Below are 11,252 nucleotides of genomic sequence, written 5' to 3' on the forward strand. Positions count from 1 at the left end.
AAGGAAAAAGTAACTATTGGACGATTGGATCATGGATGATCAACCCCTCGATCGCATCTCTCTCTCTCTCTCTCTCTCTCTCTCTCTCTCTCTCTCTCTCTCTCTCTCTCTCTCTCTCTCTCTCTCTCTCTCTCTCTCTCTCTCTCTCTCTCTCTCTCTCTCTCTCTCTCTCTCTCTCTCTCTCTCTCTCTCTCTCACTCTCTCCCTCTCTCTCTCTCTCTCTCTCTCTCTCTCTCTCTCTCTCTCTCTCTCTCTCTCTCTCTCTCTCAGGCATCGGGGATCGGATCGGATCGGATCGGATCGTTCGAATCTTGATCAACAGATTCGAACTAACAAAAGCCGATTCGAACGATTTGTTCGAATCTTTCGATCGAACAGACCCTTTGTTCGTGTTCGATCGAAAGTTTCAAACGAACAATTTGGTTCGTTTGTGTTCGATTGCCATTTCTTCGACCTTGTTCGAACAAGTTCGAACAATTTCGAACAAATGGCCAGCGATGCCAGCAACAGCCAGCGACTCTCTCTGGCGGTCACTGGCACCGGTGGCGGTCGCTGGCGCTGGGCGACCGCTGGCAGGCACTGGCGGCCGCTGGCAGGCACTAGCGGCCGCTGGCCAGCGCTGGCGGTGCTTGGATGGTCGTTGGCTGGTGTTGGGCGGCCGCCGCTGGATGGTCGCTAGCTGGCGCTGGGCGGCCGCTGGCCGGCGCTAGGCGCCATTGGCGGCGCTGGATTCGAACATTCAATTCAATCCAATTCGAACAACGTGTTCGAATCGGATCTTATTCGAACATTTGATCCGAACAGCCACCTTGTTCGAACAATCCGATCTGACCAGATGCTCAGATCGCGTTCGGATCGGATTTGAACGGGGCAGATAATTGTTTGGATTCGATCGTTCGAAGGCCCGATCTGATCGAAAAATCAAACGATCTGTCCGAATCCCTGAAGCCTTGATGGAAGACCAACCAGCTGATTGCGTCCAGACTCGTTGCCAGCCCTTACGCGGAGCCAGAGCCGATGTGAAGAACCAACACTTCCACTATCAAGCTTGAAGAAACAGTCGCGTCGCCTTGGAGAGTGCTGAGATGTCTTCACGTACTTTTCCTTTTCATCATTTTTGAATTGTTGGAGGCCCCCCTTGCGTGAGTACCGGCCTTGCCCCCGTCGTTCGTGTTTTAGTCGTGTTTAAGTGTCATCTTTAGGGGGGAAGAAATCCATAATGGGCTTCTTCTCCCAATAAGAATCCCTTTTAAGGGGAGGCCCAATAGGCCTTGCCCTTAAATGGGGCCCAATTTGGGCTTCCATAACTGCCACTTCCCCCACCTTTTAAGAAGGGGAGAAGTGGAAGTTAAACGAGGAGTCATTATTGTTGAGAATTTTTTCAAATCTCGCTTGTTGGTTGCAGTTCTTTTTTTTTGTTGTTCATCGTGCTTGTCTCTGAAAGAAAAAGGAGAAGATAGAAACATTGTCAAAGAAGAAGATTGCGTAGTAGAAGAGGCATAAGATCAACAAAGAGAGAAAGCCGTGTTCTCTGATTACTTCCTCGTTGTTCCTTGCTCTTGATGTCTTGGTTGGGAAACGCCGATCGTTTTGGAATCCTCTCACCGCGCCGGTGAAAACACGAGTCCTGGATTCTGATTTTGTAGTAATTAGGAGAATCTGGACCACCCAGGAACGATTTATTGGCTTTCTTGCACATCTTCTCTGGAAAAGATCGTCAGAAGAAGAATTAGCAGTTACTGGTAATTTTTTCAGCGTGAAAATTCACCTCACCTGGATTTTCCATCGTCTCTGGAACCAGGCGCTTCCGGTCGTGTTGTTCCTCAGGTGAACTTCTGTCGTCATTCCCCGACCGTTGTTCACCAGTAATCTACCGTTTGGAGGCGCTCGATCTGTGAAGGGGAATTGGTATCAACAGCATTTCACCGTGGGAACAACGCAAATAGGATGGATTTAGTAGCCATCTATTCCCTGGATTGAAATTTATCAATTGAGCATTGTTTTCAGTCCGCCAGCCACCCGACGTCTAAGCCAACGGTCGATACCATTGTTACTGATCCCTCAAGAGGCTGTCGGTCGATGACCTGCGACTGTGTTCTCCAAGCTGATTCCGCGATTGGGAAAGAGTCCTTCTGTTCGCTTATCAGAATTTTTTAGTTGAACTCGTCACTCTGAATTGACTACCCATCCGGGCTGAATTGGCACCAGGACGCCTGCTGCTCTCGTGGATATCCTATCATTGCGCCAAGTCGACAGGTGACGTTCATCTCTTCCCTTTCATTTTACAGTGATTACTTATCTCTTCCAGTGCCAAATTCTAAATTGTTCATCGCCGTGAGTGAGTCTAAACTTGAATTCTAGGAATTAGCCACTTATCTGTGTTAGGGATTTTATTGACGGTAGCGGTTCTGATTGTCTACGTAGACGGTGTGGACACATTTGGACGAGAACGTCCCCCACCACATCGGTCCCTTCTATCTAGTCGCGAGGATCACTGGGAGCTCGATCGTGATTAACTTGTCATGTGTCAACTAATTGATCTACCACTCCCGTCTTCTGACGATTGTAGTATTTCTTGTTTAAAATCTCTTAGAATCAATTGTGTTATATTTTCACATCATTTCATTGTCTTTAGAGCCTAATCTCTAAACGCTCCACGGCGTACCGAATTCCGATCGTCGTGTTACATCAAGCCTACTCTCTCTCTCTATCTCTCTCTCTCTCTTGCTCACTCTCTTTTTCTCTCTATCTCTCTCTCTCTCTATCTCTCTCTCTATCTTTCTCTTTCTCTCTATCTCTCTTTCTCTCTTGCTCACTCTCTTTTTCTCTCTATCTCTCTCTCTATATCTCTCTCTCTATCTTTCTCTTTCTCTCTATCTCTTTCTCTCTATCTTTCTCTTTCTCTCGCTCTCTCTCTCTCTCTCTCTCTCTCTCTCTCTCTCTTTCTCTTTCTCTCTCTCGCTCGCTCGCTTTCTTGCTCTCTCTCTTCTCGCTCGATCTCTCTCTCTCTCTTTCTCTCTCTCGCTCGCTCGCTTTCTTGCTCTCTCTCGTCTCGCTCGATCTCTCTCTCTCTCCCTCTCTCTCTCGCTCTCTCTCTCCCTCTCTCTCTCTCCCTCTCTCTCTCTCCCTTCCTCTCTCCCTTACTCTCCCTTTCTCTCTCCCTCTCTCTCTCTCCCTTTTTCTCTCCCTCTCTCTCCCTCTCTCTCCCTCTCTCTCCCTTTTTCTCTCTCTCTCTCTCTCCTTCTCTCTCTCCCTCTATCTCTATCGCCCCCTTCCTTCTCTCTCTCTCCCTCTCTCTCTCTCCTTCTCTCTCTTCCCCTCCCTCTCCCTGATGCAGGACGGCAGCGGCAGCAGTGGTGGCTGATGCAGGACGACGACAGCAGCGGTGGTGGCATTCGTGAAGATGAAGGCGACAGATTCAGACGACAGAAATGGTGCCGACAATGACAACTGCTTGTCATACACAAGAGGAGAGCTTGGGGCGGGCACAGCGGTGACAGCATGGCGGTAGTAGCGGCGTCACGGTGCCAGCAGCAGCAGCACGGGAGCAGCGGCGGCGGTGATAAGCCAAAAATAGGGGTGAAAATTACGCAAAATTTTTAGCCCTTGTCGTTGTGAATTTTTGGCTTATGCAATAAAATTTATAAAACTCTACTTAATATGTATAGTGATAAGTATGAGTGTCGTCCAAGGGAGGCAAGTAGGAATTTCAATTTGATTTTATTTTTGGTGTTTTAGATCCTAATTAGAGTGAATTTGATCTTCAATGAGGATCAAGTCACCCTAATTAGGTGAGAATTTAGAGAGGGGGGTAGAAGAGATGAGATGAAAAGAAGAAATGTGGGCTCTAGATTGAATTAATTGATCCAATTGGATGGATCAAAGAATTCAATTAGAGAGGTTGGAAGAAATTTTGATTTAAGTTTTGGTTGGTTTTGAGAATTTGCTAAATCAGAAATAAAAAGAGAAATCTTAATCTCCTAAGAATTAAAACTAAATTTTTTAGAGGTTTCTTTTGGAATGCAATTGAATGCCAAGGTAAATCCCTCAATTTCTCCTCTCAATCCTAATCAGGGCTTGTACATGCCATTCAAGCAAGCGATTTAGAAGTTCAGATCAGAATAGAGATGAAGAAACAAACAACTTAACCTAATTCATTCAAAATCCATAAAAGTTCAAATACAATAAAGGAAAAAAAGTACCAGATAACTTGATCCAAGCTAGAGCTCCTCCCTGTCTTGCAGCTGTGATAGAGCACCATCCAGAATGAGCTCCTCTCAAATTTAGCTTTTATACTTAGGTTATAGGGTAAAAATCACCATTTTACCCCGTTTAGTACTTAATATTTATCTATCAATGTAGGCTAGATCTGAATGATCTAACCATACAGATAGAAAGAGGATCAAGACGAACAAATCCATAAAAATCATCTCAATCGGACTTCAGGATCAAAAGTTATTAATAAATCAATTTTAAACCAATTTAATCCATTGGATTTAAAATTGATTTATTTATTAGTTCGTTTTAAACACGCAATGACGTGTCGCTCTCATTGGCTGGCGCATTTTGAATCCTCCTTTTGCAGAAAAGTCCTTTAAGCCTGGAATTGCTTTGGGCCACTGGACGCCGCAAAGTAATTGGCGATATACTTTACGCACACTCTCTCCTCCGATTTCTCCTAAAACATTAAAAATATATATTAAAAATTGCAATAAAACCTGAATGATTTTAAATAGGATCTTTACGCCTGCCGTGGCGACGAGAGTTTTCAGGGTCTTTTTGCAACTAAACGCTAAAAGGCCCCAAAAGTCTAGAAATTGCATAAATACATTTTTTCTCTTATAAATATGCCCTTTTTCATAGAATAAATGCATTTCTTCTTGAAATAAATCCCAGAAAATTCCTAAAAATTCGTAAAAAATTCTAGAAAATTCTAGAAAATTCCCTGATTAATTCCCATGTTGATAAATGTCGAAATAAACTTTTGAATGTGCCATTTTCATCAAAAAATAATTATTTCGAGCTTCAATAAATCCTTAAAAATTTATATAATTAACAGAAAATTAGGGAAAAATCAGAAATTACTTGGAAGCATTATTTTTGTGTAAATATATGATAACAACCCAAATTTAAGCCTTTTAAATGCATAAATCATGCTAATAACATGAAATAAAGACCGAAATTAGGGTGTTATCAGGCGGCAAACGATAGGGCAAAAATGAAAATATTCTCTATTCAAATTTCACCAATGTTTAGGTCAGGGAAGGGGCTTTTATAGCCTTCTCCATTGGGATATTTGGAATTACAAGAAAAAAAAACCAAAACTATTAAAAGAAAATAAAAAGAAATAAAAGGAAATCTAGCGTCCATCACGTTCTATCTTGTTAGGGGGGGGGACGTTTTCCTTGTTGTTCTCCACCAATTCTCCCTATTAGAGAACTCGACTCTAGCGAGTAACGTGGATGAGCAGTACGCATGAGTGATGGTATGATCACATCCAATGGCATGAAAAGTTGATTCCAAGTAGCGTAGTAGTGCGCCAGACTCGGTGAGACATTGTCACAAACAGTTGGAGGGTGACCGAGCAGGTAGGCGAAGGTGAAGTGGTGAGGCGAAGATAGGGCACCAAAATGAGGGGGTTGTGCCAAGGTGCCAAGAGTGGCGACTACTGCTGCAACGACAGCAAAGTGCGGCGGCAAGAGTTCGGTGGTGTAACCATGGCGGCGTGAGTGCAGATGGCCAAGGGAGATCATGTGAGCCTGATGACGCAAGCGTGCGCCACCAGCCCCGTGATGCAAGGAAGTGGCGCGAGCGCACCGTCGAGTCCATGGCGGCACTGAACAAGGGGCGCAGGCCGAAACCATGGGCGGTGGCGCGAGGCCAGAGCCATGGGTGGCGTCTTATGCGGTTAAGGTTACAAACGAAGGCAGCGGCGTGGGGTAGCAGAGCATGGTGGATGGCAAGGCGCGGCGGAGCCATGATCGGCTATGTGGAAAGGCGGTGAGGGGCGGAGGTGTGAGTGGTGGCGCACGTCGATGGTGTAGGGCAGAACTTTCGGTGGAATTACGGATGGCTGGCTCGAGCACATGGCAGGGGCGCATGCACGAGGACAACAGAGGCAGAGTCTAGTTGGATTCCCCCACTAATACAGGTCTGTGAAGCAGCTAGCAAGCTGTGTCGGATTTGGCTGTAGACCATTGTGAATGTTAGGGTTTGGAATGCCCGTTAGTGTAGGAGGTTGTGCCGCCAGGGAAGACCAAGGCTCGGTTGACACTGGAGGGGGACGGACGGCAGGAGCCGTGGAGGAGATTATGGGTAGCGCTGACGATGGAAGAGGTGGTTTTTGAACTGATGTCGACAACACTCGATGCAGCTTTGGATGATCCTGCCAGTGCCTCATACGGAGCTTGCTAGGGACTATGGAGCGTCTCATACTGCAAGTGCATCGACGTTTGTCCATGTTGGACTCAAATATCTGGAAGGCATCATTAATCAGCTGAAATACATCCACCAGGGCTTGATGAACTTCTTCATAGAAGTGTAGTAAATCCACAACAAAGACTGTGATTTAGTTGTATCCGTTAGGATCTTGCGCTCTGATACCAATTTGATGTAGGACGGTAGCGGCAGCAATGGTGGCTGATGCAGGACACCAGCAGCAGTGGTGGTGGCATTCGTGTAGGTGAAGGCGACAGATTCCAGACGACAGAAATGATGCCGGCAATGGCAACGGCTCGTCGCACACGAGAGGAGGAGAGCTTGGCGCGGGTGCGGCAGCGGTGGCACAGCGGCAAAAATGGCAGTGACGACAACGATAACATTTGGAATTACAAGAAAAAAAACCAAAACTATTAAAAGAAAAGAAAAGGAATTAAAAGGAAATACGTTCTATCTCGTTGAGGGGGGGGCATTTCCCTTGTTGTTCTCCACCACTCCCCCTCCTCTCTCTTGGGGATCAAGGATTTCGGACAGATCGTTTGAATGTTCGATCAGATCAAGCATTCAAATGATTGAATCTGAACACCCATCTGTTGATTTCAGATCTGATCCAAACCCAATCTATGCATCAGGTTCAGATCGAATTGTTCAAACAAACCCTCGGTTCGGATCGAATGTTCAAATTCGATCCGATTCGAACGTGTTGTTCAAATCGGATCGGTTCAAATGACCGAATCCAAACTCGGTGTGCATTTCCCACCCGAGCTGTCGAATCATCGTCTCGACGAAAGTGGAGAAAAGAGGCACAAAGATAAAGAGAGAGAGTACTAGAGGGAGAGACAGCGAATGGGAGACTGAGAAAGAGAGAGAGGAAGAGAGAGAATGAGAGAGACTCCGGACTCACGATCGGCTCTTGCAATCCGATTCGAATACTAGGTTAGTCTGCTTCTTTTTTTGTTCATTCTACATTTTTTATTCTGCATTTATTTTCATTCTTCTGCTTCGTATTCTTCTTTTTCTTCTTCTTTAACTTCTTATGCTTCTTCTTCCTCTTTAGTCGTTTTATCTTTTTCAACTTGTTCCGTTGAAGCAAAATTTGGCCCGCCAATAGCACTTCGCTAGGAGCAAAATTTGTTCCTTTGAAGAAAATCAAAATAATGGTCCAGTACGTTTTCTTTTGGAAGGGGAATACTTCTTCCACTTCTTCTTGTAGCTACTTTTTCTCGCTCTTTCTTCTTCTACCTATTATTCTTATAGCTACTTCTTCTGGCTCGTTCTTCTTCTTCCTCTTCTTCTTCTAGCTCCTTCTAGCTCCTCCCTTTATTTCTTCTTCTTCTAGCTCCTTCTTCCTCTTCTACCGACCACCACCAGCGAACGTTGCCAATAATGGCCATCGCAGCACCGCCAGCCATGGGCAGTCCCCCGCGAGCCCCTTGCCATTTGTTCGAACTTGTTCAAACAGTTTGAACAAATGGCAGATCGAACACGGACGACCAAATAGTTCATTCAAATTATTTATTCGAACACGAACAAAGGGTTTGTTCGATCAAAAGATTCGAACATACTGGTTCATTCAAATCTTTCGATCAAGATTCGAAAGATCAGATCCGATCCCCGATCCCTACCCCCCTCTCTCTATCTATCTACCTATCTATCTCTAAGCAGAAAATGTAGGGGGGATCCAATTTTAAAGGAAATAAACATATTATCAGCATGAAACTGAGACTACTCGTTATGCTAAGAGGGATATCAAAAATATTTGCCCCAAATCATATATTAATCGGGACATCTAAGGGCCAGGACAGCGAAGGATATCAAATCAAATAACTAGATATTGTATTATGGTTTTGGACATGGAATATCAGACGGGTATCTAATATCTACCATCCATTATTACGCGGACGGGTGCCAAAAGTGTCAATATTCTGGCAAATATTAAGTCCAAATTGAAAACATGGATATCAGAATTTGATATCAAGTTGTCAGAGTCTGCTATCTAAATATCAGATATCATAATGTGTACTCGATATCGATATCTGCATATTCCATATGTGAGATATGGATATTGGTCGATTTTTTAAGGGAAAATACGAGATAATAAAATAAGATAAGTAGCATTTAAATGCCACAATTTAAATTACTAGTGGTGTAGCCCAAAAGCCCATTTCATGAGACCTCATAATATGCTAAAGATCTCTAATGAGGCCTATTAGCCTTATGATATTCTGTTTAATCATGTTTGAGTTGTTTTTCCAGTGTTTTAAGTTGTATTCTCAAGGCAACTGTCATTGTGGATGATTCGTTACCTTAAGTGGCATATATAAAGCCCATTGTATCATTGACGGATTATCATTGGATTATTTTGTTTTGTTGATCATATTGTTTATCCCCTTTGTGCTTTCTCTTTGTTGGAGAGTGGTCAGTGCTTATGGACTCAAGAGTTGGAGCAGTGAGTTATGTGAGCTCAAGATGTCGTGGATTCTAGAATAGCAAGGCTTGTGGATTCGCGTCATGTTCTTGCGTTTCTCATGCAATAACATAGCTTCAATTGCACCAATATTGTACTAACATGTGTACATAATAAGTCGCTTTTGATGCAGACATAGAGTACTTGATAGACACTTTGTTCAAATCAGGAGAGGACTAATAAATTTCCATGATGACTTGATTGTTAATGTCTCTTTTTGGTCCTTTTTGTATACACACAAGCACATGATAATTAGCTTTCGGCTCAGACAGAGTGCATCATAAATGCTTTGTTCTAATCCAGAGCAAACTAAAAAATTCTACGTCTCCCTTTGGTCTCTAGGAATTCATCAAACAATTTAAACATGTTTGACCTAACTGAAAATAAATATAACTTAATAGAAATAGTTGATTGAGAGAGAGGGGGATCGAAGGATAGAGAGGGAACCCGATGGAAATGCCTTAACGGCTAGGGTTTCTCTATGATCTTTCCTCCCCATAACGTGGGGAGGTACTTATAGGGATTACATAATAGTGGGGGGAGCCCACTAGAGAGAGAGAGAGGAGAGAGTGAGGAGAGAGAAAACTCTAACACTAATACTCTAACACTCCCCCTCAAGCTGGAGCGTGGAGATCAAACATGCCCAGCTTGGATCCCATGGTCTCGTATGCCGGTCCAGGTAGGGCCTTGGTGAAGATGTCTGCCAACTGATGAGCGGAAGCAACGTGTGGGGTACAGATAGTACCGTTCACGATGTACTGTCGGATGAAGTGGCAATCGATCTCAATATGCTTCGTCCTCATATGGAACGTCGCATTACTGGCGATGAAGGTAGCAGCCATGTTATCACAATACATCTTCATTGGCTCTTCGGGCGGAAAGCCAAGCTCGGTGAGGAGTGAACGCAGCCACAACATCTCTGCCGTGGTGTCTGCCATGGCTCGATACTCAGCTTCTGCACTAGAGCGCGATACGATAGACTGCTTCTGGGATCGCCAGGTAACCAGGTTACCCCCAACATAAGTGGCATATCCACCATGAGACTTCCGGTCCTCCATGTCGCCCGCATATCCGGAGTCAGAGTAGGCCTCGATGCGCAGATGACCCTGTCGTCGATATAGTAGACCTTTCCCAGGAGCTCTCTTGATATACGCCAGAATCCTGTAGACTCCCTCAAGATGGATAGAACGGGGGGCCTGCATGAACTGGCTCAACACGCTAACCGCATAGGAGATGTCCGGGCAAGTCACCGTGAGGAAAATTAGCTTCCCCACAAGTCGACGATAGAGTCCTGTGTCCTCAAGAAGTGTCGTGGCATTGTCCCACCAGTCAACATTCAAATCCATAGGCGAAGAGGCCGGCTTGCACCCCAACATCCGTGTCTCCTCCAGTAGGTCAAGTGCGTACTTCCGTTGGCAGATGGCCATCTGCCCCTGACGATAAGCAATCTCAAGTCCGAGGAAGTACCTGGGTGGAGACAGATCCCGTGTCACGAAGTGCTGAGACAGATGCGCCTTGGTTGCAGCAACCGCGGCTTCATCACTGCCAGTAATGATGATGTCATCGACATATACGGCCAGGACAACACATCCATGCGGGGTGCGTTTCCGCATAACGGTAGGATCTGAGACGGTGGAGACGAAGCCATAAGAGAAAAGTAGCTGGGAGAACTTGTGGAACCATGCGCGAGGGCTTTGCTTCAAACCATAGATGGCCTTCTTGAGGAGACATACCTCAGACGACTCCCCCTGAGCAACATACCCCGGAGGTTGCTCCATGAACACCTACTCGTCCAAGTCTCTGTAAAGAAAGGCATTGGAGACATCTAGCTGATGGAGAGGCCAGGACTGATCCAGAGCGATGGAGAAGAGAACACGAATAGAGCTGAGGCGTGCCACAGGAGAGAACGTCTCATGATAGTCAAGACCATAAGCCTGAGAGAAGCCGCGAGCCACGAGGCTCGCCTTGTAGCGAGCGATGGAGCCATCCGGATTGTACTTGAGGGAGTACACCCACTTGCAGGAGACGACATTGGCATCAGTAGGACGAGGAACCAATGTCCAGGTCTCCCGCTGGATGAAGGCAACATACTCCGCGTCCATCACCGCTTTCCACGCCGGAACCTGCAAAGCCTCTACATACGACTTGGGAATCGACTCAGTTAGGACGGCAAGGGCAAAGGACTGGTAGGAGGGAGAGAGGCGGGCCGGGGAGACATGGTTTGCAATGGGATGCTGCGTGCACTGCCGAGTGCCCTTGCGATGGGCAATAGGGATGTCGAGATCGGAGCGTGGGAGAGGAGAAGGAGGCGGTGGTGGAGGCGAGGAAACCGGAGGCGATGGGGGCG

The 11,252-nt window shown here is 45.7% G+C and overlaps 1 long non-coding RNA gene and 1 pseudogene across 1 annotated transcript; one reads left to right on the forward strand and one right to left on the reverse strand.

Annotated features, from left to right (window-relative positions):
• Positions 1 to 6,134: 6,134 nt before the first annotated feature.
• On the forward strand, positions 6,135 to 6,882 carry LOC144711092 (uncharacterized). Its single transcript, XR_013583451.1, has 2 exons — positions 6,135 to 6,540; positions 6,617 to 6,882. It is a non-coding gene; the product is annotated as an uncharacterized LOC144711092 (long non-coding RNA).
• Positions 6,883 to 10,689: 3,807 nt separating this feature from the next.
• On the reverse strand, positions 10,690 to 11,007 carry LOC144710879 (putative mitochondrial protein AtMg00820 pseudogene; annotated as a pseudogene).
• Between the last annotated feature and the right edge of the window lie 245 nt (positions 11,008 to 11,252).

Source organism: Wolffia australiana, chromosome 13 (genome assembly GCF_029677425.1).
Source record: "Wolffia australiana isolate 7733 chromosome 13, ASM2967742v1".
NCBI lineage: Eukaryota > Viridiplantae > Streptophyta > Magnoliopsida > Alismatales > Araceae > Wolffia > Wolffia australiana.